At 37.6% G+C, this 17,017-nt stretch overlaps 1 long non-coding RNA gene across 1 annotated transcript; it reads right to left on the bottom strand.

Annotated features, from left to right (window-relative positions):
* Positions 1–462: 462 nt before the first annotated feature.
* On the bottom strand, positions 463–13,956 carry LOC145677830 (uncharacterized). The gene is made up of 3 exons (XR_014130043.1): positions 13,139–13,956; positions 4,319–4,456; positions 463–652 (listed from the first exon to the last, which is right to left on the bottom strand). It is a non-coding gene; the product is annotated as an uncharacterized LOC145677830 (long non-coding RNA).
* Between the last annotated feature and the right edge of the window lie 3,061 nt (positions 13,957–17,017).

Below are 17,017 nucleotides of genomic sequence, written 5' to 3'. Positions count from 1 at the left end.
TCATACAAAGTATAGCGATGTATGAAGTCTCCGTTTCATATGACTTGGATAAAGGACACATCTGAAATATCAACAAAGAAATATATAATGATTTCTCTGGATAATTTGGATTAGTCCAGAATTCGAACACATACGTTGGTAAGTCCAACGTTTTTTTTAATATATATATACTTCTTTCTTCGGATCCCCAATAAAGTTGACTACTGAAAAGCTGAGTTATAGATTCTATATTAAAACAACTTCGCTAGACATGTTCAGTATACACATTGCCTTACATACAGAACAATACATTAGTTCTTAATGCATGTCTGAAATAATAGTGCTTCGTATAGAATTTTACTTCATCCAATCGTAATAGCACAAAGATAAAAAATATTGCGAGGGATAATATTCTTATTACAGAGAAAAAGAGTTGAAATGACTTAACACTAACATTTTCTTTAAACAGAGATAATATTTTATTCTAATTTATGGAAGAAAGAAATAATAATTTGTAGTACAGTATTTTTATTAGGGTTATATATTCGTACAAAAGAATGTAAATACAATTGGGTCTGTCTTCAGAAAGAACGTACTTTTAGCCACAACCTACACTGCTTCTTTTCACCGTCTTCCAAGCAGAATCCTGGTTTTGTTTTGATGCACGAAATACCTGAAACAAAAATCAGAAAATATTTAAAATATTAAATTCAGTGTGCTTAACTTGGTTGTACTTAACAATACAAAGTATCTTAACATTTTTGAGATTAAATGGACAAAATCTGTTCCGTCAGGTATGGACTTTTGGGTTGCACGTAGAAAAATTATGAAGTGTTTATTGATGCTGAACAACAACTCAAAATGTATTACTATTCAAAAGTAAGTGGGTACCCCAATGGTGTTCGAGGTACCATGGGGTATCTAATGTCTGTATTTTTTAGATATGTGGAAATGTATGTCTCTAAAATGTAGGGAACTGACATTTGTTTACCGAAAACCTCAACTCGGTAAGCCTTAGGGATATTGAGATATGGGAAAATAAAGAGCGACACCATAGAAGTGTGGGGTTTGCGTACTAGGTGGTGCAGTTTTGGAAACGTAATTACGAGGGCTTACAACAACCTCAAAAGTAGTTTCAATTAAATACACTACACACACGCCCTGATGGGGGTTTTCGGGTGTCATGATATTCGCAGAACTCATTTCTAAATATTCTAAAATATGTCTTAATAACGTTTTAAATAACGTTAGAGGTGTGTGTTTACCGAAACCGCAAGTCGGTACGCCTAACAGTTACCGAAATATGATGAAATAAAAAGCGACACCATAGGTACGTGGAGCTTGCATATTAGACAGTACAATTTAGAAAATTAATTAAAATATGACTATCAAGATATTGTCAAATAAAGAGAGGATCCATACAGTTATGGGGTTTTCGTGTTAGGTGGTAAAATTTCCGAAACCGGTCATGGAAAGTTAATAAGCATCAGTATCAATTTCATCTTAAAATAATTAGGTATTTCCATGGAGTTTAAGAACATCATGGGGTCTACCAAGATTAAATTTTAAAAGTTTTGGAAAATATATTTTGACATTTGTAAAGAGTACCGTATTAGAAATATGTATTTACCTAAAACTTCCAGCTAGTACATCTAGCAGCTAGAGAGACACCATACACCATCTTGAAATTTCAGAAAACAATTATTAATCCTAACAAAAGTTAAATAAGATGGTACTTATATGGGTTAAGTGAGTACCTCAGACTCGTCAGTACAATTTCGATCGAAAGATTAATTCAGCTCTAAATTTTCTTTGGACAATTCCAAGCGTTCATCGGGCTCTGAAATAAAGTGAACATTTTTTGTCAATATCTAATATAGCAAGCGAGATATAAGGAATTATGTATTTTATGACGTCGTAAAAATAGAGACCCACATGGATTTGTACTTTTGAGTATTTGCTGTAAGAAGAAGAAATTTCAGAAAACAACCGTATATACCTTAATAGACAATTAAATGGGCGGGGCACAGTGGCTTAGTGGTAGAGTGCTTACCTCTGGTGTATTGGGTTCTTGGTTCGATCCACGGCCAAGTCAGTTTGTAGTGGACATCGTATTCGTGGGTTTTCTCGGGGTACTCTCTTTCCTCCCACCTTTGCATTCCATCAATTCTGTCAACAACATTCACTTGCTTTAATCATAATCTCCCTGAGACTAAAATGCATAATCGTGGGTCGCTACACTGAAATATTTCCTTTTATTTAATTTTAAAATTAAATAGGGAGTTAAGTATGATCGTATTTCTATGGGTTAAGTGAATACTCCAATAGTTTCTGCAAAAAAAAAAAAAAAAAATTAGTTAAATACCCTACCACTAAGCTACTGTGTCCCCGCCCACTGAATTGTCTATTAAGGTATATACAGTAGTTTTCTGAATTTTTTTCTTATAGGAAAGACCCAAAAGTACAAATCCATAAAGATATCTATTTTTACGTCATAAAATATATAATTCCTTATATCTTAGTTACTATCTTAGATATTGACAGCGAATTTTCATCCTTTTGCACAGCTCGATGAACCCTTGGAATTGCCTGAAGAAAACCTAGGACTGAACTAATCTTTCGATCGAAATTGTACTGAGGTACTGATTTAACCCATAGAAGTACCATCTTATTTAATTTTGTTGCGACCAATAATTGTTTCCGAAATTTCAAGCTTTTATTTCACAGTGTTTCTCCAGATGTTAGATGTACTAGCTGGAAATTTTGGGTAAATACATATTTCAAATACTGTTTACAAATGTCAGATTATATTTTCAAAAGCTTTTAAAATTTAATTTTGGTAGACTCCATGATGTTCTAACACCCCATGAAGATATCTAATTACTTTAAGATGAAATTGCTACTGGTGTTTATTAACTTTCCATGGCCGATTTCGGAAATTTTAGCATCTAACACGAAAATCCCATACCTGTATTGGTCCTCTCTTTATTTGACAACATCTTGATAGCCGTTAGTCATATTTTAATTCAATTTCCGAATTGTAGCGTCAAGTATGCAAGCCCCACATACCTATAGTTTATTCCCCCCCAAAAAAATCAGTTCTTTACATTTTAGAGACATGTATTTCCATATATCTAAAATGCAGAAATTAGGTACCGCATTGGAACCCCATTGGAGTACTTACTCACTTTTGCATAGCAAGGTAAAAACGCCAGTGGTTCTCACTTTAAGTTTGAAAACATACTATTTTGTCTCTTCTCTGAGCATCGTGAATCTGTCGGAGCTGTACCATAGTTGAAAAGACTCACTGATCCTTCCTATAGTGACCATGTAGTCAGAATTCAAAAAGGAGTAGCCCTTGAAGGAAAAACAATATTTTAAAATCCTTGCACCAGTAGTCGTCACCTTAAAATCACAATGTTCCAGTAGTAGTCAGGATTTTCTACCAGTGTTCATCACTCAAATAACTTGACAATTTATTCAAAAACGCACTGTGTATCAGTTTAGGGTTGAGAATACAATATAACGTAGTAAGCTTAATAACTTTGCATCACTTTTAGCACTCAAGAAAGAAAATAAAAACGTTTTTACATACTTTTTAAAGCAATTTCAGAAAGAAAAATGTTAACTAAATTCAAAAGTTAACTGTATATCACTTCCACGTTGAGTACAATATTAAATACTATGTTTAATAACTGTACGTCACTTTAAACTCTCGAGAATGAACATCAACGTTTGTACATACATTTTAAAAACAATCTGAGAAACAAAATAAGTTAACTGAATTCAAAATTTAATTATACATCACCTTAAGCTTAAGAATACACTATAAAATGCTGAGATTAATAAAAAATGAAATCTAAGTTTAACGTCCCACGGTTATGCCGGTTAGGCTAAGGAGACGGTGATAATGAGAAATGAATGAAATGGTGGAATGAAGAAAGTGGGAATAAACGGGAGAACCCCGAGAAAACCCACGAGCAAGGTGTTTGTCCACCACAAAGTCCACCAAAGAAATATCGAAAAATACAGCAATATCGAAATATAAACAATATCAAAAATCGAAAATATAGAAATATGAAAGAGATAATGTTAAAAAATATGGATATATCGAACAAAAATGGATATATGATCTTGGAATACGATTTGGTGGAATAATGAGGGAGAAAAATAATCATTGATTAAATATTAAATTGAAAAGAAATAAGAGCCTGACGCTCAAATACTTATCTATCCGGCACCCATCTTGATCCCCATAAAATATCATGAAGTGCTTCATTGATTCTAAACCCAATAATAGTAATTTAACAATAAACACAATATATAATTTACTACGCACCTTGAAATGTAGAAATTAATGATTGTAATCCCCAGCTTTCCAATAGACTTTGATTTCTCCAAATGAAGATTCGGATATCTTGTTTCTTCTCAAGCAATAATGGGTTACAATAATCAGTTGCAGTCCAAAGCCAAGTCACTAAGTCAAGCATAAATATAAAAGAATTCATTAGTTAGATGCATACAAAATCCTACGCATGTAAATCCGAATCTACTTGTATTAAATTGTAAATTTAAACAAACTAAATTATACTACAGTTATAGTGACATCAAACATACATTAAATAAGGTATACAGGATGTCTCAAAAGTCCCCTGACATAGGGTAACTGTTATTATCAGAGTTACAACAGAATGTAGGAGGGAAAAGCATATCCAATTATGATGTTTTCAATCTAAAGTGAAGGAATTTTTAAAATCGGATGGCCCGTTTGCGCTGTACACTCTCTATGCGCCCAATGTGAAATGAAAATGCAACGTTGCCATTTACCTGGATCCACAACAGAAGTGAGTGAAGTTACTGTCTTTTACGCTAACATGTCGATGGCCAGCCCCCGTTTCAAACAGTAACTTCATTCACTTATGTCGTGGGTCCAGGTAAATGACAACGTTGCATTTTCATTTAAAATTGGGTGCATAAAGAGTATACAGCACATTCATCTTGTCCGATTTTTTAAAAAAGTGTTCACTTTAGATTGAAAACGTCATATTTCGAGATGTTTTTCCTCTTACATTTTGTCGTCAGGGAACCTATGTCAGGGAACGTTTGAGACATCCTGTATACATCATAAGAAGTTCCTTTCTAAATTCTACACGGATGTGGTTTCATTGAATGTGAGGTGGGTGATACACATTAGGCCTTTTGGGAGTACGTCACACGGACGACCGTAATTTTGTGTTCAAAATTTTTATGAACTGGTGGGATATGTGATACATATGGCCACGGGCTAGAATTTTCTCAGTATGTCAAATATGCAATCAGATTTCATGCAATCAGATTCCATGCTTAATTTGGTGAAAAGCTATTGCCAATTGAACGTTACATTTACCTCTTTCTTGCAGATGTTGAACCATGCCGTTAGCACGTGAGGAATGGATCGAAATAATCAAACTGTGGGGCAGGAGGAGTATATGTGCAGTGGTTGCCGATTGCAGAGTCATCCACAATATGACTCTGTGTCACATGTTTCAGTGTCACAGTAATTAACTAAATTTGAGAAGACGGGCACATTCGTGAACATACATCGTAGCGGTTCAAACTCGCGGGACCTTGTTCCTTCCCCATTTTGAACCGGTACATGAAAATGCCATTTACTCCATGTTTGCCTGCGCCGATTTTGAAAATTCCTTCACTAATCGATTTCTCCCGTCGAGTACTACAAGAATCAGTTAAAATCTCGCGGGCCCTTTTTTCTTCCCCATTTTGAACCGGTACATGAAAATGCGATTTTCTTCATGCTTGCCTGCGCCGATTTTGAACATCCCTTCACTAATCGATTTCTCTCGTCGAGTACTACAAGAATCAGTTAAAATCTCGCGGGCCCTTTTTTCTTCCCATTTTGAACCGGTACCTGAAAATGCGATTTTCTTCATGCTTGCCTGCGCCGATTTTGAACATTCCTTCACTAATCGATTTCTCTCGTCGAGTACTACAAGAATCAGTTAAAATCTCGCGGTCCTTTTTTCTTCTCATTTTGAACCGGTACCTGAAAATGCGATTTTCTTCATGTTTGCCTGTGCCGATTTTGAAAATTCTTTCAGTAATCTATTTCTGTCGTCGAGTACTTCAAGAATCAGTTAAAATCTCGCGGGCCCTTTTTTCTTCCCCATTTTGAACCGGTACATGAAAATGCGATTTTCTTCATGCTTGCCTGCGCCGATTTTGAACATTCCTTCACTAATCGATTTCTCTCGTCGAGTACTACAAGAATCAGTTAAAACCTCGCGGTCCTTTTTTCTTCCCATTTTGAACCGGTACCTGAAAATGCGATTTTCTTCATGTTTGCCTGTGCCGATTTTGAAAATTCTTTCAGTAATCTATTTCTGTCGTCGAGTACTACAAGAATCAGTTAAAATCTCGCGGGCCCTTTTTTCTTCCCCAAGCCAATATTTTTTGTATATTTTGAATGTATTCAAGTATGGAACAAAAGTATTATATAATTCCCTTAGTAGGCTTCTCAACTTAATATTTTTCAACTTAAATTTTATTTTAATTATTTATTTTCTTGTGACTCAATATTTAATTGCAATCGTTCATTGGGGAGAAGGGTGGCCATTCTCAAATATATAAATATAGTATTCTTAAAATTTATGTGTTCTCGTACTATTAGTTTCTTCCACTAGACCTGGAAATTGCAAAATTAATACCTGGAAAACCTGGAAAATTCAGGAAAATTGAGTTCCATATTTATCTATGAACACTGCTATTTACAATTTTTTTCGAATAGGGAGAACTGTACAAAAGGGTGTTTTGGGAATGGTATAACAATAGGTTTCTGGGAGTGTTGTTCGAAATGAAATCTTTCTGGGAGTGTTGTTCGAAATGAAATCTTTAAGTTTTACGTCCCACTATTATACTGGCTAGGCTAAAGATAACGGGGTGTTGTTCGGTGGGGGTCAATGTTGCAAATTTTGGGTAAAGTCGCTAAATAAGGGGAATTCGACCTCAACGATAGCGTAGGTTGACCATAAAATTTTCAGTTAAAAACGGGACAGGTTCTTGCAACCCTAGACTTTTAGATCTACCTTTGTTCTTATCAGTGCCTTGATATCAGATTTCCTCCTCTCTCTCTTTGTTACAGAGCGGGTACTTATCAAAAAGGAAAGACACGTTGAAATTTGTTCGACACACAACCAACTGCTAAAACCTCTGCTGCCTTTCGAGCAGTACTGCGAACTATAGAGTATGTTTAATATAGGGAATTTCAGTTCAATTTTTGCCGCTTTGTTATTATTTATACTTTTAAAAGGAGTAAAGGTATTGGGTTTGTTATTTACTTCTTTCATTTACATAAAACGGGACGAATACTACTTTTTTCCATCTACTGACGGAACGGCCGCGACACGCCCCTAAAACGGGACTGTCTCGGTCAAAACGGGACGTATGGTCGCCCTACGATAGCGACAAAAAAAAATTCCGATTGGAGACTTTTTTGGGTGATTTTTAAATGACGATTTACCTACTTACACATTTAGCGACTTTTTGCTGCAAACAAAATGTTCATCTGTAGAGAAGCATTATTAGTTCAAAACAGTTTTTTCTGTTTGTTTGTTTTAATCAGCGCAAGTGATGAAGAGTTTGAAAATACAGCGTCAGGGCCGGCGCGAGGGGGGATCGAGCCGTGCCACCGCCCAGGGCGGCACGTCTAGTGGGCGGCAAAATTTGAAAAAGAAAAGAATATTATTAAAATATAATGCTTCGTAATAGGCCCACATGGAAAAATAAAATTGTGTTCCCTGAGAATGTAATTTAAACTTACTTCACTCAGATTCAGGAAATTCAAAGCATTCCCCCTCATTTTCAATTATCAAACTACTAGCCACAGGTATCTCGTTCAAGATTTCCCTTGCAGCAGCGTAGATAAGATTTTCAGCTAGAGCGGATAAGATTGTCAAGTGTCTTTTATATTTTTTTTCTATTCAGCAATATTCTAACGCTCCACTCCAAGTACGCAAAAGGTACACTCCCACTTGAGACAGGCGGTTCTAGCCTACAGCACCTAGAGACATTTAGGTTTTAGCAGCGAGTTTTTAACCAATTTACAAATTGTTCATTATCATGTCTTATCAACAATATATATAAATATATATATAATTGTTTTTATATTTAAGCAATACAAATCATGGCCGAACACATTAAAAGAACCATGGGAGGGCAAAATAAATGCGACCATTACTGAGGAAAAGATGTCCAAAATTTTTTAAATTCCTATTCTTAGTGAGTAAATTGAAAGTAAAATACTGTTTTTGTTGAGAGCTGCAACATATTATACTATAGTGCTAGACTGTACACCAGATATTTCTGGTACAAAGGATCGTTCGTTTTGTACAAATCACATACAATAATGGAGAATGGCTTACAAAAATTTGCGAACACTTTCTTGGTTTCGTACCAGTAAAAGACATCACTGGTCTAGCTAGAACTGACAGAAGTAATAATTAAACGGCTAAAAGAAATGAACTTCTATCGAAGATATGAAGGGCCAAAGATATGACAATAGTTCCAATATGAAAAGAAAAAATAAATTCTCAAGATTTACATGTTTCTTTACTAAACTTTATCGTTAACGATGTAGCCACAACATCTCAAGTCCACCGTTTCATTTTTTTTTTTTTTTGTATAGTTAAAAAAAAGTTTCTGACTTCTTTTCTGCGTCAGTTCAACGTTGGGCCATACTAAAGGAACCTATTAGCAGCCTCACTTTAAAACCATTCAGCACCACAAGATGGGAGAGTCGAGTTGATGCTCTGACTTCACTTAGATATCAAATAGAGGCTTATGATACCTTACTTCAAATAAGTAACGACAATATAATAGAATGATCGCCCATGATGTTCTGTGTATAGCAAACCACCTGCGTGGCTTTACTTTCTTTACTCACTCGTTATGTGGTATGACTTTTCACTCCACATAAACATAGTAAACAAAAGTGTGTTTGATCCAGTAGGGTTTCTTTAAAACAAATCTGAGAACTTTCAGAGGAGCAGAAATGATGCAAAGTTTCAACCTTGCTTAATTGATGCGATGGAGTTGGCATCAGCATTAGATATGGATGATCCATGGATAGGCAATACAGTGCACGCTCGAAGTCGAAAGAAGAGACAGTTTCAATAGAAGGCAGAAGATGAAGCTATTGAAGATCCACAAACAAGATACAAGATCGATTTTTATTACAAACTTCTAGACGTGATTGTGTTAGATTTAAGAGAAAGGTTTGGGCAATTTAAACATCACAGCGAGTATTTCGATTTTCTTTACGATATAAATAATCTGAACGATATGCCACCTGAACTTTTGTCTGAAAAGTGCCTGCATTTTAATACGCGAAGAATCGAAAGATATTAACCCGTGATTTGAAAGACGAACTGAAACTATTAACCGCTATAATTAAGCCTAAAAGTTCATCAAAAGAGACTAAAATTAATCAAGAAATATGACTTTGCTCCCTATGTCAGTGTTGCAGTTATGATTTGGTTTATCTTACCAGTAACCGTGGCAAGTTGAGAAAGAAATTTTTCGAAACTTACTCTAAGCTTATTAAAAACTATCTACATTCTTCCATATCTCAAACACGTTTAAGTGCTCTAGTGATGATATCAATGGAACATCAATTGGCTGAAACATTGGACTACGCGAATGTGATAAAGGAATTTGCTCATACCAAAACAAGAAAAGTTTTTTCAATTAAACTATGTTAAATTGTGTATTTCTATTGTGTTTTAGTACATTATAAGTCTTAAGCTAATTACTTACTTTTGCCGTAATATTTGACTCACTATATTATCTTTTTGCTCCATACTCTATTGGAAACACCTTTTGATATAAAATAAGCTTAAAAATTAAAATTCTTAGTCGAACTAAAGCATACATTAAAAAAAAAAACTGTATGCCCTGCTGTATATCACGTACAGCAAAATCGAGCATACTGAATATTGTGTCATGTATGGAGTCGTTTAAATATTAAAGCATTCGAGAGAGGCAGTTCAATTTTTTGTTTACTTTTCCTTTTCATACATGTTTTTAAATATGGTATCTTACTTTTTCTTAATATCTGAATGTCTTCTGTCAAAATAAGGTTTGTGGATTAAAGGGGCGGCATTTGAAAGTACCGCCCAGGGCGGCAAAACTGCTAGCGCCGGCCCTGTACAGCGTACTCACTACTCCACAATCCTGCATTGTTATGTTACCCTTGCCCTCTAACGAAGAATAACTACAAACTTGATGTCCTTTAGTTCGCCGAGTTTCCGTTGAGAGACACACGTAATACATCATTACCGATAGCAACAAGATTAGCTATAGATGCGTGAATAAAGGCGAAGAAGGTGTTTGTTATATTTGTCCTCTGGGGTCTTTTAATTATTCTGCACGTTTTCTTTTACAAAAAATTGCTTAACGTAAGTACTGTAGTGTTAATTATTTCGGAACTATTTTGACCACAACATGAACAAAAGTACCCGAAACAACCTGAAATGATCCCTGAATTAAAGGATTGGTTGCGCTCTGTTTACAAAGATGTGAATAGAACCAGCGGCGCAAATCTGTCTTCAACATTGGGGGGGGGGGGGGAGGGTAAGACCGTTACCATACTTTTTTTGGCGATGTCCAAAATACTTATGAAGTTGAAAAACAATGTTGTGGAGGATCAGAGTTGTCTTTAGCGTTAGGAGGCTGCAGATTTGAGGCTTATTCTGGGGGACATCTATTTTATCTCACGTTCCTTTGTAGCAATCGGACAAAAATCATCAAATTTCTCCCAAAAAACACATTTCAAATCGGATTATTTGGGAGAAGTCCCCCTCAGTTCCAAGATTGGAGGGGACATGTATCCGTCATCCCCCCCCCGGGATTTGCGCCAGTGAGTAGAACATATTGTTTAGTTTACATCTACAACTTTTACAATGCTTATAGACAATGAATTTCTCGATTATTTCTTATAGCGACTTTTCACCCAAAATTGGAGTCGTCACCTCTCGTTTCGCAAACTTATTGCCGACATTTTAGAAACTGGTTGCGGGGAGAGCTACAATGGATGATTCAAGTTATTTCGTCGCTTCCGCTGTGAACCTAAGTACAAGATTCCAAAAGTCACATTTTTTTTGGTTCCAAACAATATGTCTGCTGGGTGAAAGCATAGACTGGAATGTGTTGCCTTTCCTACCTTATCTTTAATCCCATAGTAGCTTCTTTCCCAAAGTTAAAAAAATGCAATTCTTCCTTTCTTAATAGTACTTATGACCCAAAGTATTACGTAAGCATTGTATGTTACTTATGTAGCTCACAGAGCCGCAGCTATGGGCGAGCAAGCAAAGCACGTGTCCCGGGCGCGTGGTTGGAGGGGCGCCTAAAAGAGAGGTTATATATTAGTACTTTTCCTGGCGGTATTTAATACTTTTCATCAGAGTGCGAAATCATGAAATCAAAGTGAGAGGAAAAAATGAAATGAAATCTTTGAGTTTTACGTCCCACGGTTATGCCGGTTAGGCTAAAGGAGACGGTGATTATGAGAAATGAATGAAATGGTGGAATGAAGTAAGTGGGAGGAAATGGGAGAACCCCGAGAAAACCCACGCACACGGTGTTTGTCCACCACAAGGTTCACTTGGCGGGGCTAGGATCGAATCCGGAACCCCAAGCACCAGAGGTGAACGCTCTACCACTGAGCCACCGCGGCCCTAAAAGTGAGAGGAGACTGGAGGAGTGAAGAGAGAGAGAGAGAGAGACAGAGAGAGAGAGAGAGAGAGAGAGAAGAAAACGCTCGCACTTTTACACTTCAAAGTAAATTAAGTCATTTATTTTTTCTGTCCCCCTCCTCCCCCTCCCCGAAGTTCTACTGTCAAAGTAAATAGCTAAAAACACTCCCAGGCCAGAACCGCATCTACGTTGGAAATTTGATCGAGATCGGTCGGTCGGTGCAAGAGATTAAGAAAAAATGAAATGAAACCTTTGAGTTTTACGTCCCACAGTTATGCCGGTTAGGCTAAGGGAGACGCTGATGATGAGCAATGAATTAAATTGTGGAATGAAGTAAGTGGGAGGAAATGGGAGAACCCCGAGAAAACCCACGCACACGGTGTTTGTCCACCACAAGGTTCACTTGGCGGGGCTAGGATCGAATCCGGGACCCCAAGCACCAGAGGTGAACGCTCTACCACTGAGCCACCGCGGCCCCCGGCCGGGAATCGAACCCGGGTGTCCCACGCCAAAGGCGTGTTCACTAACCACTTAGCCACGAGTGAGCTCATCTGTGAGGCAGTGTAAACCCCCCAAAAAAGAAAGAAAATAAACGCACACTGGATGTTTGCGCAACTGAGGATCAAAACATTCTCAATGGAGTATGAGAAATAGTAAACGTCAATCAATGTGTGCTTTTGCTTATTCATTACTTCGTTAATACTTAATTCCTTCTAGAAATAGTGAAACAATACTATGAAGAAACACTAATTAAACTAATAACAATTACGTTGTATTTCTTACCATACCGTTTTTACCACCCATAGAATTTCAACCTAGTACTATACTGCATTAGTCACGCCGTAACGAAAGCTAAAATTCAAAGACCTGGCACTCGTAACTGTTGAAGCTGTGTTGTAGCTACCTGTATATCACGCGGCCTGCGTTGGTACTCCTCAACATAAATACGTCACAGCCCAAAGCCAGGAAACATCACAAACAGAAGACAGGGGCACAAGCAGTGCCTGACACTTCACGAACTCAAACCCACCAAGACTCAACTCAACATGACCTTCAATTACGTTCTAGAAACCAAACCAATGCTAAGGCACAAACTTACCAACTTCCTATATGAAAACACAAGAAAAAAAATCTAACGTTTTGGTTCCAAAGTGATGACATAACAATAATACTAAAAAGGTTTTTTTAATTTTCAGTAACCCAAACATTAATTAACTAGGGAACATAACAAAGCAAAAATAAATAAATTAAATTAAAAAATAAAAACCTGACAAGTAAGCTCTCCCTGACTACTTTTTTTTTTTTTTTTAAATTTCAGTGAGGCTGTAAAATATGTCAATATCTTCGTAATATATATATATTTCATTGTAAACAAGTTCTTTAAACAAAAGAAAGCTCTGAGAGCGCTTACCTCTGACGCGGTAGGTCCCTGGTTCGATTCCTGCTCCCGACAAATAGGCTTTTGGTGAACACTTTAGGTGTGGTTATTCTTAAGACTTTCCAGTTTCCTTACATTTTCTTGATTCCACCATTATCATGTATCTCATCGTCACCTTCTCTCTTACATTGATGTACAATCATGGGGCGTTAAACTAAAAGAAAAAAAAATCTTGCAAATATCCTAGTAAAAATGAGTTTTCTAAACTACACTAGTGGCCCCGCGTAGCGTAGTCGCTAACGCTCTCGCCTTCGGTGCGAACGGTCCCGGGTTCGATCCCGGTGGGGGAACTCGGTCGAAACAGGATCAAAAGATTTTAAGTCCAGCCATCCTGAATGAGGTTTCCTTGGCTTTTCCTCATTCACAGCAGGCAAATGCCGGAGTGGTACCTAACATATAGGTCCCAGGCCGTTTTCTTCCTTCCCAAATCCAAAAATGAAAATGAAATCTTTGAGTTTTACGTCCCACGGTTATGCCGGTTAGGCTAAAGGAGACGGTGATGATGAGTAATGTATGAAATGGTGGAATGAAGAGAGTGTGAGGAAACGGGACAACCCCGAGAAAACCCACGCACACGGTGTTTGTCCACCACAAAGTTCACTTGGCGGGGGCTGGGATCGAACCCGGGACCCCAAGCACCAGAGGTGAGCGCTCTACCACTGAGCCAGCGCGACCCATGATTTAACAGAGAAAATACATATATTGTACATTATAATTACATTACATTACCAATCTTTCGCAATTAATAAACCACAAGTCATTACACAAGCGTGGTTGGTTCGAAGTTTAGCATCCAATTCAGGTCCGAGGCTATCTGAGACTTGGTTCTAGATCTTTAACGTGGAATACGCACCACATGAGCTTCCAGAAGATTCGAATGAACGGGAGGATGAGGAAGATTTCCCCTCTCCAAGTAATTTAATAGTGTTCACTCTAAAGATAAACCGTATATAACTCTATAACTCTCAATCTTTGTCGTTGCAGGGCACTAGTTTGAAGTGAGGTGATCGTGAACAAAAATTGACCTGATGAGAGAGCATTTTCGTATTATGATTTATTACGATATTCGGCAAGGGTTAACACAACAACAATGTGTTCATCAGATAACTTACTTTTCCTGATGAAGCCCCATCTCAGACAATTTACAGGTGGTTTCAGGAATTCACGTGTGGTCAGCTCAGCCTGACTGATGGAGATTGTGCAGGTAGTCCATCGACAGTCATTGTGCCCAAAAACGTTGCTGCTGTTCGTGAAATTATGAACACTGATTGGCATGTGACTTATCGCGAAATTCAGGAAATCTTAGGCATTGTAATGAGCCAAATACAAATAATATTGCACTATTATTTACGTGTAAAAAAACTTTGCACTCGTTGGATCCCACACAATTTAAGTCGCGCACAAAAGACGCCCGTGTAAAGTGGTGCAAAGTTATAACGAAACTGTTCAAGTCTGGATCATCTAATTCGGTGTTTAACATTGGAGCAGGTAATGAAACTTGGATATATACGTACGAACCGGAAACTAAACGACAATCTGCTGTGTGGGTGTTCCGCGAGAACCTAAACCAATCAAAGTTGTTCATGCACACTGTGCCTCCAAACAAACGATTGCATAAGTTTTTGGTAAATCAGGTCATATTGCAACTGTACCATTGGAGAATTGCAGAACAGTCAATGCAGAATGGTACACAACCATATGTCTATCAGAAGTACTGAATGTGAGCAAACAGTTCAACCGTCGTATCATTCTGCACACGACTATACGAGCTCGCACACAGCAGCTGCCACAAATGATTTTCTGGACCAGGAAAGCGAAGTCATGACATCCGGCTTATTTCCCTGATTTAGTTCCCAGTGATTTCTTTTTGTTCCCAACAATAAAGAACATGTTGCGTGGGAAGCGCTTTTGCACCTCCAGAAGAAGCCATCGAGACATACAAACTGCAGGTTTCACAGATACCAACCTCGGAGTGGCATACCTGTTTCAAGATTTGGTTCTATCGCATGAAAATGCACTGCTATTCATGGGGAGTACTTTCAAAAGCAATAAAAAAATGCACTTTCATGTTCTTGCGTTCTATCATTTTCCCGAAACTTTCAGTGCAACCCTCGTATTGCATCACTGAGATATAAATAGCTTTGATTGTATATCTAGAAAAGTCACCCTCTCGTAAGAAGCTTCATTTGAACCCTTCGAGTTACTGCACTTCCCACCTGGATACAACAGGGTAAACGTAGTCTCAAGCAGGCCCGAAACCAGCCACATATGTTTAGAGGGACCATGAATATATTAGGGGGGCAAGTCATCAAAACTTCTCTTACAAATATCTAAATTGTGTTTTCTGTATTGAGGTCTGGAGGGGCCATGAAAAGTTTAGGGGGCAGTTGCCCACTAGCCTCCCCCTCTACTTACGGGCCTGGCCTCAAAACAAAACACTAGAATGTGCGCAACTGGGGATCAAAACACAAACGGAATAGGAGAAATAATTCAAGTGAATCAAAGCCTAGCATAGCGAGTTTTTGCGTATTAGTTGCTTTGTTAATACCTAATTCCTTCTAGAAATAGTGAAACTATACTATGAAGAAAAACTAATAACCGAATGAATCTCAAGGAACCGGAATAATTTCCGACTGATTAAACTAGTTATAAATTCTATAACTTACTGTTCCGTTGAAGGTCTCAACTCCAGCAAGTAGACCTACACAAAACCAAAACTAGGGAATTAAAAATTATTTTTCTTTTTTCATGTCGCACAGCTACGACCTTAGGCCAAAAGAGACTGACAATTAATAGAAGTGAACGCGTTTATGGAAGTAATTTGTTTCCACTCTCCCACCGAGAATCGGACGAGGGGCCACGTTTAGCAAGGCCACACGGAAATCACTAGACCAGTGGGGAAGACTACTAAAATACAAAGTAACAATATATTTAATTTATAGTAGAAATCAAATTAGTGTAAAGAATTGAGAAGGAATCTTATTCTAAATGCCAACAGGGTATATAGTATGCTATTTAACGCAGTTTATCTGAAATCGTGAACTGTGCACACCAGTGGCGTATTTAGGGGGGTGGCTTCCGGGCTTAAGCCCTCCCCAAAATCTTACTTAGTAAAGTAAATGAAATATCTTGCAGAATTTTCACATTTCCAGGCAAAGCCCCCCCCCCGAAAGTTAACAAAGCCCCTCCCGAACAAAATCGTAAATACGCCACTGGTACACACCAATATCACGGAACGATTTTTATGACGGTGCCCTTAAACTATACCAACTAAAGAAGTAGACCCAATTATCTTCGTGACATTAGGGAATGCAGGCAGGCGCATTAGCCCAGGTTGGGCACAGCTATAAAGAAAACGCATGGAAACAAAGTAAAACATCTTTCAGTTTTACGTCCCGCTTGTAACCAGAGTCTGATCTAGAAGGTAAAAACTGGGGGGGGGGCAGAACCCTGACTATGGTAGGTATATCATGAGTTTACTATAAACTTTGAAAGAAATATTAATAATACCTTAAATTATATCTGTCACTCAAAAAACTGGGGGGCCTAGCGCCCCCGGCCCCGGGCTAGATCCGCCACTGCTTGTAACGTAATAAAATGTAATACAAGTACTTGATTGATCAAATCTGGTTATCATACCGTGAACCACCAGTCGTAAAACAATGAAAATACAGTTACCAACTACTATGTGGTCTTCACGTTGCTGTTAGTAACCACATTATATCTTTACTATTACTTATCAATATATAACATGCTCTGTCTCATAACATCTATAGCATCTGTCCAAGTTAAAATTCAGTTGTTTTACGTTTTTACCAAGCACAGAATATGAACCCAGTCCAATCCTACAAT

Source organism: Thermobia domestica, unplaced genomic scaffold (assembly GCF_964235325.1).
Source record: "Thermobia domestica unplaced genomic scaffold, izTheDome1.hap1.1 HAP1_SCAFFOLD_1423, whole genome shotgun sequence".
Taxonomy (NCBI): Eukaryota; Metazoa; Arthropoda; class Insecta; order Zygentoma; family Lepismatidae; genus Thermobia; species Thermobia domestica.
Note: the sequence above shows the minus strand (reverse complement) of the source record. Positions and strands in the feature narration are given on the sequence as shown.